Source organism: Aethalodelphis obliquidens, unplaced genomic scaffold, assembly GCF_003676395.1.
Source record: "Aethalodelphis obliquidens isolate GAN/ISIS:26980383/991018 unplaced genomic scaffold, ASM367639v1 scaffold38, whole genome shotgun sequence".
Taxonomy (NCBI): Eukaryota; Metazoa; Chordata; class Mammalia; order Artiodactyla; family Delphinidae; genus Aethalodelphis; species Aethalodelphis obliquidens.
The window spans coordinates 2,358,199-2,370,110 of NW_020837982.1; the positions used below are offsets into that span (position 1 = coordinate 2,358,199).

Genomic DNA, 11,912 nt, shown 5'->3' on the forward strand with positions numbered 1-11,912 from the left:
TTGGCTTGGCTCATCCACCCCCCTCTGTTGGGGTGGAATTCTCTGCTCCAGCAGCTGCAGGAAACTCAGTGTCCAGCCTCCGAGTTCCTTCTCATCAGAAATCCAAACTAAGGGACAGGATTCAAGGCCATACCCACTAGTTCAGGACCTTTCCCCTTCCTATCCCTGAATGTCTGGAATCTGAATGTCTGGGAAATCGATTTGCATTTAGGAACAATTCCACGATGACGCTGGTACCCTAGCTCAGCATTCCCTTCAAAAGCTAAGTGTATCTCTTCCATTTATTGGAATCTTAGGGAAAAAGATCAATATATTTCCCTGCTTCCTGAGCCCCATATCCTGTCTTCTATGATCCTGCCCCAAAGAGACTCTGCTGACATTCAATCCACCTGAAGCTCCATGTGGTCAACTGTGCAGCGGGACCTGCAGAAAGGTGTGTTTTTGGGTCACGTTAACAGAAGTATGAGATACAGAATGAGGGAGGTGAAGTAACATTAATGAGACTACACCTGGAGTAGTACGTGTCACTTCAGTCCTGAGTGTCACAATTGAAGAAGGGGACAGATAGACCAGAGCATATCAGGAATGAGAGGCACTAAACATCATGTCATATTAAATTGGTCTATTTATCCTAGAAATGACTTGGGGAGTATCATAACTGGCTAGGGGCCAGATTCAAAGGATCACACAGGCAGATGCCAGACTTAAAGGGTCAGTTCACAAAGGCTGGGAAAGGAAAAGGCACCCGTCAGCTGAACGATGTGGTTGGCTTCCTAGACAAGAAGGCGGACAGCGAGCACCACGTGGAGAACTCACCTTTCAGGCAAAAACCAGAAAACACTGCTCCAGATACTCAAACGCCCGTTCTGGAAATTTCTCCCACCCTCGAGACGCGCAAAACCAGTGAGACCGGACCTCTACCTCCACCTTACCCGCCGCTGGCGACACCAATGCCTAGTGCGGGCCTTAGTGTCCCCACAGGTAACACAAGGATCCCAGGCCAGCCCCGCCCTGCCCAGTGCGGCTGGGTGAAGGGAGGTTCGGGGAGAGGAGACGCAGGGCGGCCAGCGAAACGCGACACAGCTGGTGCCCGCGAGCCCTGGTGCCCTGGCTCGGCCTGCGTTGATGACCGCGGCGCCGAGGAATGCGGGTGGACGGGGAAGGGTGGGACTGGAGGACGCCTGAACACAATGTGAAAAGTAAAAAAACACCACGAGGAAAGAGGCGACACACATGGGAACACCGAAGCCCCCACTATCGACCCCAATTTCAAGAACCAGGCACGGACGGGGTTCGAACCCGCGATCTTCGGTTTACGAGACCGACGCCTTACCACTTGGCCACCGCGCCTGACAGCCGAGGGAGCGGTGGAAGCTCTCAGTGGAGGGGAGGCGGCGCAGGCGCGGGAGGGGCGGCGCCTCGCCTCCGGCCCCGCCCCCGGCCCCGCCGCCCTGCCCTCCACACCCGCCGTCCGGGACACAGCTCTCGGAGCTGCTGCGGCCCTCTCAGCGTCAAGGCCAGGCGCCCGCGTCCTGCCGGCGGCGGGATCCGAACTCGCGGCACCCGCCGGCCCGGCCCGGGCCCGCCCCACCTCTAGCGCCCCCAGGGGCACGGCGCCTGCGGAGAGGCCCGAGGGGCATTCGAAAGGAGCGGCGGCGGGCTGAGAACCCAGGTGGGGAGAAACCACGACCGACGCCTGTGACGGAGCCGAAGCGGAGACGGCGGCGGCGAGCGAGCCAGGGCACAGCGTCCGCGCTGGCGTCTCCGCCGGCTCGGGGCGCCGCCGTGTGACCTTGGCCGGGTCATTTCCATCCGGTCGGCAGGATACTGGGGCAGCGTGCTGGAGCTCGGGCCGAGTCCACAGGGAACCGAGGGGGCAAGAAGGGCGGTGCAGGCAGGAACGGGACTGGCCCTCGGAGAAAGATGCAGGGAGCCGGGAGAGATGGGCGCCACGCTGAAGGGGCGAAGGGAAGTGAGCGCGCCTGGCTGATCCCTCAGGGGCGGCCGTCTGTGTAAGCAAAACCTTCCTCGGTTGCTCTCGCTACCCTCTTGCCCTTCAGCCTCTGGCACGGGCCTCGGGCCTGGAGACTCCGAGTAAACATGTTTGTGGCCTTGCCCAGGAGGGTCAGGTGTGGGCGCACAAGAGATGCCCCCAGGGATGTTCTGGGGACAGTGCTAGAGTGACCAGCTGGAGGCGACCTGAATGGAGGAGTCTGTTAGTCTGGCCATACCACGGAACAGTAGGACACTCTTAGAAGGAATGATCTAGATTCAAAGGAATGATTATCAGCATAGAAGGAGCACAAAAGCACATGTGATTTTAAGATGTAGAACGATACGTGCCATTTACTAAAGCAAAGGGAAAGACACACAAAGTAGATAAAAGTAAAAACATTAGAAAAATAGAGAGGGGGAGACTGGAGATAGGGACCAAAGGGGAGTTTACGGGTAATGTTTTGTTTCTATTCTGTGAAAGAGGCAAAAAGCTGAGAAGTTGGGGATACGAGTGTTTATTACGATACTGTAGTTTTTTTTTTTTTTTTTTTTTTTTTTGCGGTACGCGGGCCTATCACTGCTGTGGCCTCTCCCATTGCGGAGCACAAGCTCCGGACGTGCAGGCTCAGTGGCCATGGCTCACGGGCCTAGCCGCTCCGCGGCATGTGTGATCTTCTCAGACCGGGGCACGAACCCGTGTTCCCTGCACTGGCAGGGGGACTCAACCACTGCGCCACCAGGGAAGCCCGATACTGTAGGTTTTGTATTTTCTTTAAATTAAAAAGAAAGGAAGGGAATTCCCTGGCCGTCCAGAGGTTAGGACTCCACACTTCCACTGCAGTTAGGCACGGGTTCGATCCCTGGTCGGGGACATAAGATCCCGCATGGCCGCGAGAGGGGGCCAAAATAAATTAAAAAAAATTTTTTTTTTACAACGGAAACGAAACTAGGTCCCTCTGTCCTTGTTTGACCTGTGGCCATAGCGTCTGTTCCAGGAGAGGTGAGTGGGGATGGGTGGGGAAAGGGAGTCCCAGTCCCAGGGCAGGGGGTGGCCAACTGCCAGCCTCCCTCAGGCCCCAGCCCTCGTGTGCACAGGCGTCAAGGGTGGGGACACAAACCAGACCAATCCGTCCATTGCCGGCCCTGCCACCTCCACTGCCCAAGTCATCCTTGCTTATTTGTAGAAATTTTTTAAAAGTATAGTTGGTGGAGATTTGGGGAAAGTCAGGAAAGCTATAAAAATCACTGTCAACCATTTTGAAATGTACAATAGTGTTAACGACAGGCCCACGGCTGTGTAACAATCTCTGCAACTTTTTCGTCTTGCAAAAGGGAAACTCTGTACCCACTGAGCAGCAACTCCCCTTTCCCTCCTCCCTCAGCCCCTGGCTACCACCGTTCTGCTGTTTGTAAGAATTTGACTACTCAGGGTACCTCATATAAGTGTCTTTCTTTTTGTGACTGCCTTATTTCAGTGAGCATAAGGTCAAGGTTCATCCGTGTTCATCGACATATGACATGATTTCCTTTCTTAAGGCTCCGTATTCCATTGTATGTTTCTTTATCCATTCATCTGTCATTGGACATTGAGTTTACTTCCACCTCTTGGCTATTGTGAATCATGTTGCAATGAACATGGGGGTGCAAATATCTCATGATCCTGTATTCAGTTCTTTTGGATATATACACAGAAGTGGGAATACTGGATCACATGGTAATTCCATTTTTAATTTTTTGAGGTACCTCCCAACTGTTTTCCATAGTGGCTACACCATTTTACAATCCCACCGTCTGTGCACAAGGGTTCAGATTTCTCCACATCAGTGCCAATACTTGTTTTGTTTTTATAGTGGCCATCCTAATAGGCGTGAGGTTGTGTAATTTCATTGTGCTTGGTTTGTATTTCCCTGATCAGTGATGTTGAGCATATTTTCATATGCTTGTTGGCCACTTGTTTTTCTTTGAAGAAATGTCTATTTAAGTTCTTTGCTAATTTTTTTTTTTTTTTTTCCCAGTACGCGTGCCTCTCACTGTTGTGGCCTCTCCCGTTGCGGAGCACAGGCTCCGGACGCGCAGGCTCAGCGGCCATGGCTTACGGGCCCAGCCGCTCCGCGGCATGTGGGATCTTCCCAGACGGGGGCACGAACCCGCGTCCCCTGCATCGGCAGGCGGACTCTCAACCACTGCGCCGCCAGCGAAGCCCTCTTTGCTAATTTTTAAATCAGGTTATTGGGCTTTTGTTTGTTTGGATTTTAGTTTTAGGAGTTCTCTATGTATCCTGGATGTTAACCTCTTATCGCATATATGGTTTGCAAATATTCTCTCCCATTCCTTAGTTGGATTTTTCACTCTGTTGTTTCCTTTACTGTGCATAAGTTTTCCGTTTGATGTAGTTGCATTTGTCTATTTTTGCCTTCATTGCTTTTCTTTTGGTGTCCTCTTCAAGCAATCAATCATTGCCAAATTGAATGTCCTGAAGCATTCCCCCTATTTTTTCTTCTAAGAGTTATATCAACCCAGGTCTTACGTTTAGGTCTTTAGTCCATTTTGACTTAATTTTTGTATGTGGTGTAAAGGAAGCATCCAACTTCATTATTTTTCATGTGGATATGCAGCTTTCCCAGCACCATTTGTTGGAGACAGGAAAGTTTTTTAAAGCATAAAAAGGAGAATTCAAAGGACCCCGTAGTCTTACCACCATAGAGAAGCACAATGCCTGCATTCTTGTATGTATAAAACACACTAATTCATTTTTTCCGAGATACATGGGTTGGTTTTTTTTTCACATTTTAACAATTAGAAATCAATATGACAACTGGTTATAGTTGGAGTTTTACAATTGGCAAATTTTTTTAGTGGCACGTAAGTTTTTTAAATCGATGCATTTGATGAAATGGAGTATATATATAAAACAGGAGAGTCAGACTCATATTTTCACGTTCGTATATTTCATGGTGTCCTCATTTTTCTCACCATTGTAAGATGAGCACGTCCCACGTTTTTAAAAGTGGATCATTTCATGGACTGTAACAGGCGTACAACTCTGGTACAGGATGTTGATAGCAGGAGAAGCTGTGCGTCAGGGGTGGGAGGGGTAACATGGTAACCGTGCTTTCCACTCAGTTTTGCTATGGACCTAAAACTGCTCTAAAAAATAAAGTTTAGGGCTTCCCTCATGGCGCAGTGGTTGGGAGTCTGCCTGCCGATGCGGGGGACGTGGGTTCGTGCCCCGGTCCGGGATGATCCCACATGCCGCGGAGTGGCTGGGCCTGTGGGCCGTGGCCACTGGGCCTGTGCGTCCGGAGCCTGTGCTCCATGAAAAAACTAAAGTTTATTTTTTTAATACCTTTAAAAAACACTAAAAAAAAAAAAAAGAGGTAATTCTTGAATCCTCTGCTCTGACTCCCGTGCTGTGAGTCGCAGCCAACCCTGGGCTGCGCTGGGGCTGCTCCTTGGTGGGGGTCCCTGTGGGCCTGGCCCAGGAGCCTGATTTTGTCCTTCTTCCAGCAGTGAGCAGCCGTAAGAGCATGGTCTAACTTCCGTTTCCTAAACTCACATGTACCACTTTTAATATAGACCTTTTGCCTTGGGAAAGATGCTTTGAAACTTGACCAAAAGGTGAGAGCTGGTTCCAGAAGCTCCTAGCTGACAATCAGGCCATACCTACTTCCATGTAGTACAGTGATAAGATCATCCAGTCATTCAACAAATGTTCAATGAGCACCTACTAGGTGCTAGAATCTTTTCTCAGTGCTGGGGCTATAGCAGTAAACTAAGCATCACAGATCCCTGCCCTCATGGAGCTTCTATTCTTAAATAAGCAAAACGTATAGTATATCAAATGGTGATAAGTACTAGGGAGAGAAATAAAGCAGAGAAGGATGGGAAGTTCTGCAGGTAGGATGGAGGGTGGTAACTTTAAACAGAGAGATATAGTAGATTAAAAGCAGTCACAAATTCTTTGCTGCTTTTCCCACCCAAAGGTAGAGTCTATTCCCCATCTTTGGGTATGGGCTGCCTGTCTGGCTTGCCTTGACCAATAGAATGTGGGCCAAGTGATGGTGTATAAGTTCTAAAGCTTAGGTCTCAAGAGACTTTGTAGCTTCTGCCTTTGCTATCTCAGAAGCCTGTCCTGAGACCGCTGTGTAAGAAAGGCAGTCCCGCTATTGGAGGATGAGAGGTCGTGAGGCATCTCGCAGCCAAAAGCCAGCACCACCTACCAGACACGTCAGCTTGGCCACCTCAGGCCTCCCAGCCCCGCTGACCCCTCAGCTGGGGGCAGCTAGATGAGCAAACCCAGGCGCACCCTGCAGAGGAGCTGCCAGCCTACCCACAAAATGGGGAAATTAATAAATTGTTCTCATGGTAGGGTTGTGAGGGTGGTTTGTTACTTAGCAGTAACAGTTGCTAGATATAGGAGGTTACATACAACGAACACACTTTCTGGTTCGAGGTTTGTGGGCTGGGGGTTATTTGCATGGAGTAATCGAAACTTTTGTGATGCCGGACGAATGAGGCAGGGGCCGTGCCCAGTGGCCCCTCAGAGGTTATTTAATCTCAATTTCCTCATCCACAAAATGGGAGAGTTTGTTCGCTATTAGCCACAGCCCTGCATTAATTAAAAATTGAACCAAAAAAAAAAAAAATTGAACCACCTTCTTCATTCTTCACTGCTGAAGTGAGCAGGGGTGTGAAATGCCGCTTGACCCTTTTTCCGTAGGTGCGTGCGGTAGCAACCTGACACTTTCCCTTTCCTCAAGTTTCACAGTCCCTTTGCCTTCACGAAGGCTCTAAATTAAGGCTGCTGCTAGTAGGAGAAAAAAGTCAACACAGGTTGAAACCTTTTTGGAGAGTGTATGGCCACATGTGTAGACATTTAAATTAAGGCTGCTTTTCATACTTGGGGTTAACACGGTTCTTTCTTCCCCTTCTCAGTGTTTAGTCGTTTACCTTTTCCCAACTCCTCCATCTGTTGGTAGAGCCTTCCCTGGTAACAAAATACTTACAGGTGGCTGTAATTTAAAGGGTCGGGGAGGGCTCACAGGTGGATCACAGGCTAAATAAGTGGGGGAGGGATAAATTGGACGACTGGGATTGACACATACATACCCCTATATATAAAATATCTATAGATAACTAGTAAGGACCTACTGTATAGCACAGGGAACTCTACTCTATACTCTGTAATGGCCTATATGGGAAAAGAAGCTAAAAAAAGAGTAGATATAGGTATAACAGATTCACTTCGCTGTACACCTGAAACGTACACAACATTGTAAATCTTTTTTTTTTTTTTTAATTTTTATTGGGGTATAATTCAGGCCTCCTCAGAAGGCCTCAAACAAGGCAGGAGCCTTATTGAGCACCAGTGCTAAGCAGCTACAGCCCTTGGGACCATTCCTTTCCCTGAACACGATCCTGCCGTGATGGACAGTCAGGAGTCTCCACGGGGGCTCCCGGACAGTAAGAGATCTACTTGGCTGAGATGAGAGCACTGATGGACCAAGTCATTCCCCAAGATGGGTCCTGTTTGGGTGGATTTCTTTGGGGAAAGATGGATCTCCTGAAAAGAAGCCTGGTAGGGCGGAAACCGCTGAAGACTTGCTATCTCATGCACCTATTGCTGTGTGGCCAGCTACCTCAAAATGTAGAGGTATGCAGAAAGATGTGAGATGGGGCTCCTTTGTGCCCACCTTCACCTCAGAAAATGGAAACATCTGAGGGCTCTCTAGTGGGACAGGTTGGACTAGACCCTCTCCTAGTCTCCTTCCTACCTTGACAGCCTCCGGAGTTGACGTTTACAGCATCCCCTCCCCCACCCCCCAGCACCACCACGATTGCAGGCCGAAGCACTGAGGGTCTGGCCTGACGCTGCCGGAGACCCGAAGAGTCCAGCTTTTGGTCTGGGGTCGCCTGCTGGACTGGATAACTGAGAAGGCCACGTGGAGACAGAGGGGGCCAGTTGGGCTAGAAAGCAGGGGATGAGGGTCTCACAGGCTCCCCTGGGCTTAGTGACACCAAACGGAATCTGGAAAGTGGGCCCAAACTTCAGCGCCTTTGCCCTCTGGGTTTGGGCCTTTCAGGAGCTCCAGCAATTTTGTTGTTGTTGTTGTTAAACCCAGAGGCCACATCAGTGTCACGGAGCCCAAATCAGAACCCAGTAGCAAAGTCAGAGCTTGGAGAGAAAGTCAGGGCCGAACCAGGAATGGCAGGAGAATGAGGGGAACTTCCTGCAGGCCCAACTCAGCCACCTGGTGAGTTCTAGAAGGACTGGCTGGAAGCTGGCTCCGGGCTTCCTGGGCCCTAGAGCCCACATCCTTGCCCCAGCGGGCTTGGAGCACCACTGACCCCTCCGCCCACATTAAGGTGTAGCCTGGCCAACCAGGCTGACCCATGGTGGAACCACCATCCTTCCTGGGCCTCTGCTCCTGCCCCCACAGCAGAGCAAACAGGCCGCACAAGTCCCACCTATGGGCTCTCGCTCCTAAAGAGCCCACGGCCCCACGCCAAGCACTCAGAACACTGCAGGGCGCACGCACGGTGAGCCCTAAAGACACGCCAGCGACACGAACCACCTAGTTGTTGCATCTTGGGGGCCAAATACCACATTAGGCACAGGGATTAGGGAGGGGAGAGGGGCTGTAGGGGGAGGAGTATTGCCAAATCCCACTTCTCCGCGGCTCAAAGGTCAGATAGCAGCCAGATGGACTGACCGAACCCGATTCACCCCTCACCAGGGGCCCCCTGCTGACCACGGATCTCTGGACGCCACAGCTAGCAGGGCTGCACCTCCTCCCCCTGAGGATCCTGGGCCTGCAAGTGAGATGCCACGGGAATAGCTTTCTCCACCTCTGGGCGTAGGTTAGTCATTTTCCGGAGATGGGTTGGCTGGGTGGACCTGCCCAGCAAGGCCATGAGAAGCCTGGCTCCCTTGCCCAAGTGACCACCCAAAGCTGGTGATTCCAACTCTCCGCCTCACGCAGCAAAAAACAAAACCGACCAGGTCTTACCTGAGTCCACGCTGCCTTCGTCTTGGTTCCTCTCTCGGCAACCTACCCGGTCCTGCTGCCGCTCTCTGAAACTCAGCTCGGAGCAGGCTGACGCTGGCTTAAGATCCTTCAGTGGTTGCCACAGTCCTGCCCCCTGACCCCTGCCCTCTGCCCTCTGCCCCGCTAGTTCTCCTAAGGCCTTTGCACCTGTTGTTCTTTCTCTGTTTTCCCCAACCTCTCTCACCTGGCCATCTCCAGCTCCTCCTTCAGGCCTGGTTGAAATCTCCCGACTCCTAAAACGATTTCAGCAGTGATTATGCACCCATGACTCTCAGCTCTGGCCACACACTGGCATCACTGGGGGGGCGGGGGCGGGGGTTTGGAAAAAACCCCAGCGTCTAGCCCCACCTGAATCCAAATCACTGGGCTGGGGCCCTACATCCACGTGGTTTAAAATTCCTCCAGGTGATTCAAATATGCAGCCAAGTTTGAGAACCTCCCTTTCTAGAAGCTGCTGTGCCCTGAGGCTGGGGAGCGGCTTTGTTTTGCTGTCATAAACCCAGCGCCTCACCCTACACTGAGCGTCTGTCAGGTGCTGATGAAACGTTTGCTTAATGATGAGATCCACCCTTGGCCCAGCAGGCTCTGCAGGGCCTCAGCTGTCCTCTCTCCAGCCCCACCTCTCCACTCACCTCCCGGACACCGTACCCGGAAACGGCCGTGCTCGCTACAGGCCTCCCCCACGTGTGATTCCCAGATCCTACAATGCTTCAGGGCTCTGCTGAAACAGCCCTTCCTCAGGGAAGCTGTCCCTGCTGCCCACTGGCCTCAGTCCCCTTGCCCCCAGCTCCCATCCCCCCCGGCGCCCGGTAGATTAAGTCTGTTGGTTGAGTGATTTTGTATCCAGATATTTTTGACCCTTCAGGAGACTTTGTCCTGGGCCCAGATGACTCTAAAAGGGCCTAAATTTGAGGGCATGGTGAGCTGCTGGGATCCGACAATGGAACACTTTTGCAGGAACCGCGACCTCTAAGCGGCATAGGGACAACGTCATCAGTAATAAAGAGGGTGAGAAAACGGTCTCCAAGACTGTGCAGGGGTCCCAGCCTGCACACTGCAGGGCTTGCTCTCATCTCTCTCCAGAAGAGTAAACTCAGTTGAATTGTGTCCCCTCCAAACGGGATGTTAAAGCCCTACGCCCTGTACTTGTGAACGTAGCCTTATTTGGGAATAGGGTGATGGCGGTTGTGATCACGTTGAGGTCATACTAAAGTAGGGTGGCTCTAATCCAACGTCTGGTGTCCTTATAAGAAGAGCAAATTTTGGTCACAGAGATACCCAGACGGAAGATGGCCATGCGACAACCCAGGCAGAGGCTGGAGCGATGCAGCCACAAGCCAGGAGCACCAAGGGTTGCTGGCAACCGTCAGCCAGGAGAGGTGCGGCGCAGATCCTCCCTCAGAGACGGCGGAAGGCACTAACCTTGCTGACACTTTGATCTCAGACTTGTGGCCTCCAGAACTGTGAATCAATTTCTGTTGTTTTAAGCACCATCCCACCCCTCCCCCAATTTGCGGTACCTTTTTTTTTTTTTTTTTTGGCCATGCCATGCAGCATGTGGGAATTTTCCCTGACCAGGGATTGAACCCGTGCCCCTGCATTGGGAGCTCGTTGTCTTAACCACTGGACTTCCAGGGAAGTCCCCTGTGGTACATTTTTATAGCTGCCCTAGAAAACTAATTTAATAGAGGAGACGTTTCGATAAGGAGCCTTTGGGGGAAGGTGAGTTTTGGCTCCCCAAATCCAGATTCTGATTCTGCAAGCACTTACTGGATCCCCATCTGGTGGCTTGACTCCATGGGTAGGAACGGTTACTTCCCTCGCTTTATGGACGAGGCAACCGCAACTCAGAAAACTTGCTCAGTCACACAGAAGGAAGTCATAGAATGGGGGTCTGATTTCAAGTGCAGGACTTTTTCCATGAACGCAGAGTTGGTGCTCAGAAATGGCCTAATTATTGTGAAACATCAGCAGGTTGGAAGTTTAATACTGGGGTTTTATCAGTGACACCCTGTCCCCACCTTGGTTCCCGAGACCCCATTGCACTCTCCTCTGCTTCCTTAACAACGAGTTCACCTTTTCAGGACTTCAGATCTCAACACACACACCCCAAGGCAGGGTGCAAGGGGGCTACAGCTTCTGGAAAGGCCAGCAGTTGCTTCCGGATGGCTGGGGTAGGGGAGGCAGGACCAGTCTCAAAAAAAAGTAGTGGCAAACTAAGAAGGAAGCCGTTTTTGAAACTGGGGTGCAGGGCCAGTGCTCAGGAATTGGAGACACCTGGCTGGCAGCAGAGGGGTCCTAGAAGGAGTGCGGAATGGGGTTGTCAGATAAAATACAGGACGCCCAGTTAAATCTGAATTTCAGCTATACAATGAATAACTTTAGTACTGCTTGGGACATAGTTACACTGAAAAATTATTTATCTGAAATTCGAATTTAACTGGGTATCCTGTATCTTGACTTGCAGAATCTGGCAACCCTCAGGAAGGTTAAGGCGCGTTAGGAGGATGGAGAGAGTAAAGGTCCAGGTCACAGAACGCCCAGTGTTGGAAGAGGACTTTGCTGTGAGCCCAGGAGGCCGTGTGACTCCGATGAATGGGGCACCGTCTGCCCACTTGGGCAGACCTATAGCACCTGGGCCTGTGTGGGGAGCTAAGAGGGCCTGGGCTAACAGAAAGGCAGACTCACCTCCAGAGAGGCTGGGCCTGTGAACCCTGTTGACACCTGGAATTCCATAACCACCACCAGGGGCAGACAGGAGAGAGCAGGACCCTGGGGGTCCGGGCCACCAACCTGGAGCACCTCCAGTGCTTGGCGGGACCCACGCTCAAGTGGAGGACCTGGGCCTGTGACCCAGGGGAGCCATGG

General features: G+C 51.6%; 1 non-coding gene across 1 annotated transcript; it reads right to left on the reverse strand.

The window, feature by feature from the left end:
• Positions 1–1,278: 1,278 nt before the first annotated feature.
• Positions 1,279–1,350, reverse strand: TRNAT-CGU (transfer RNA threonine (anticodon CGU)). Its single transcript has one exon. It is a non-coding gene; the product is annotated as a tRNA-Thr (tRNA).
• Positions 1,351–11,912: the final 10,562 nt, after the last annotated feature.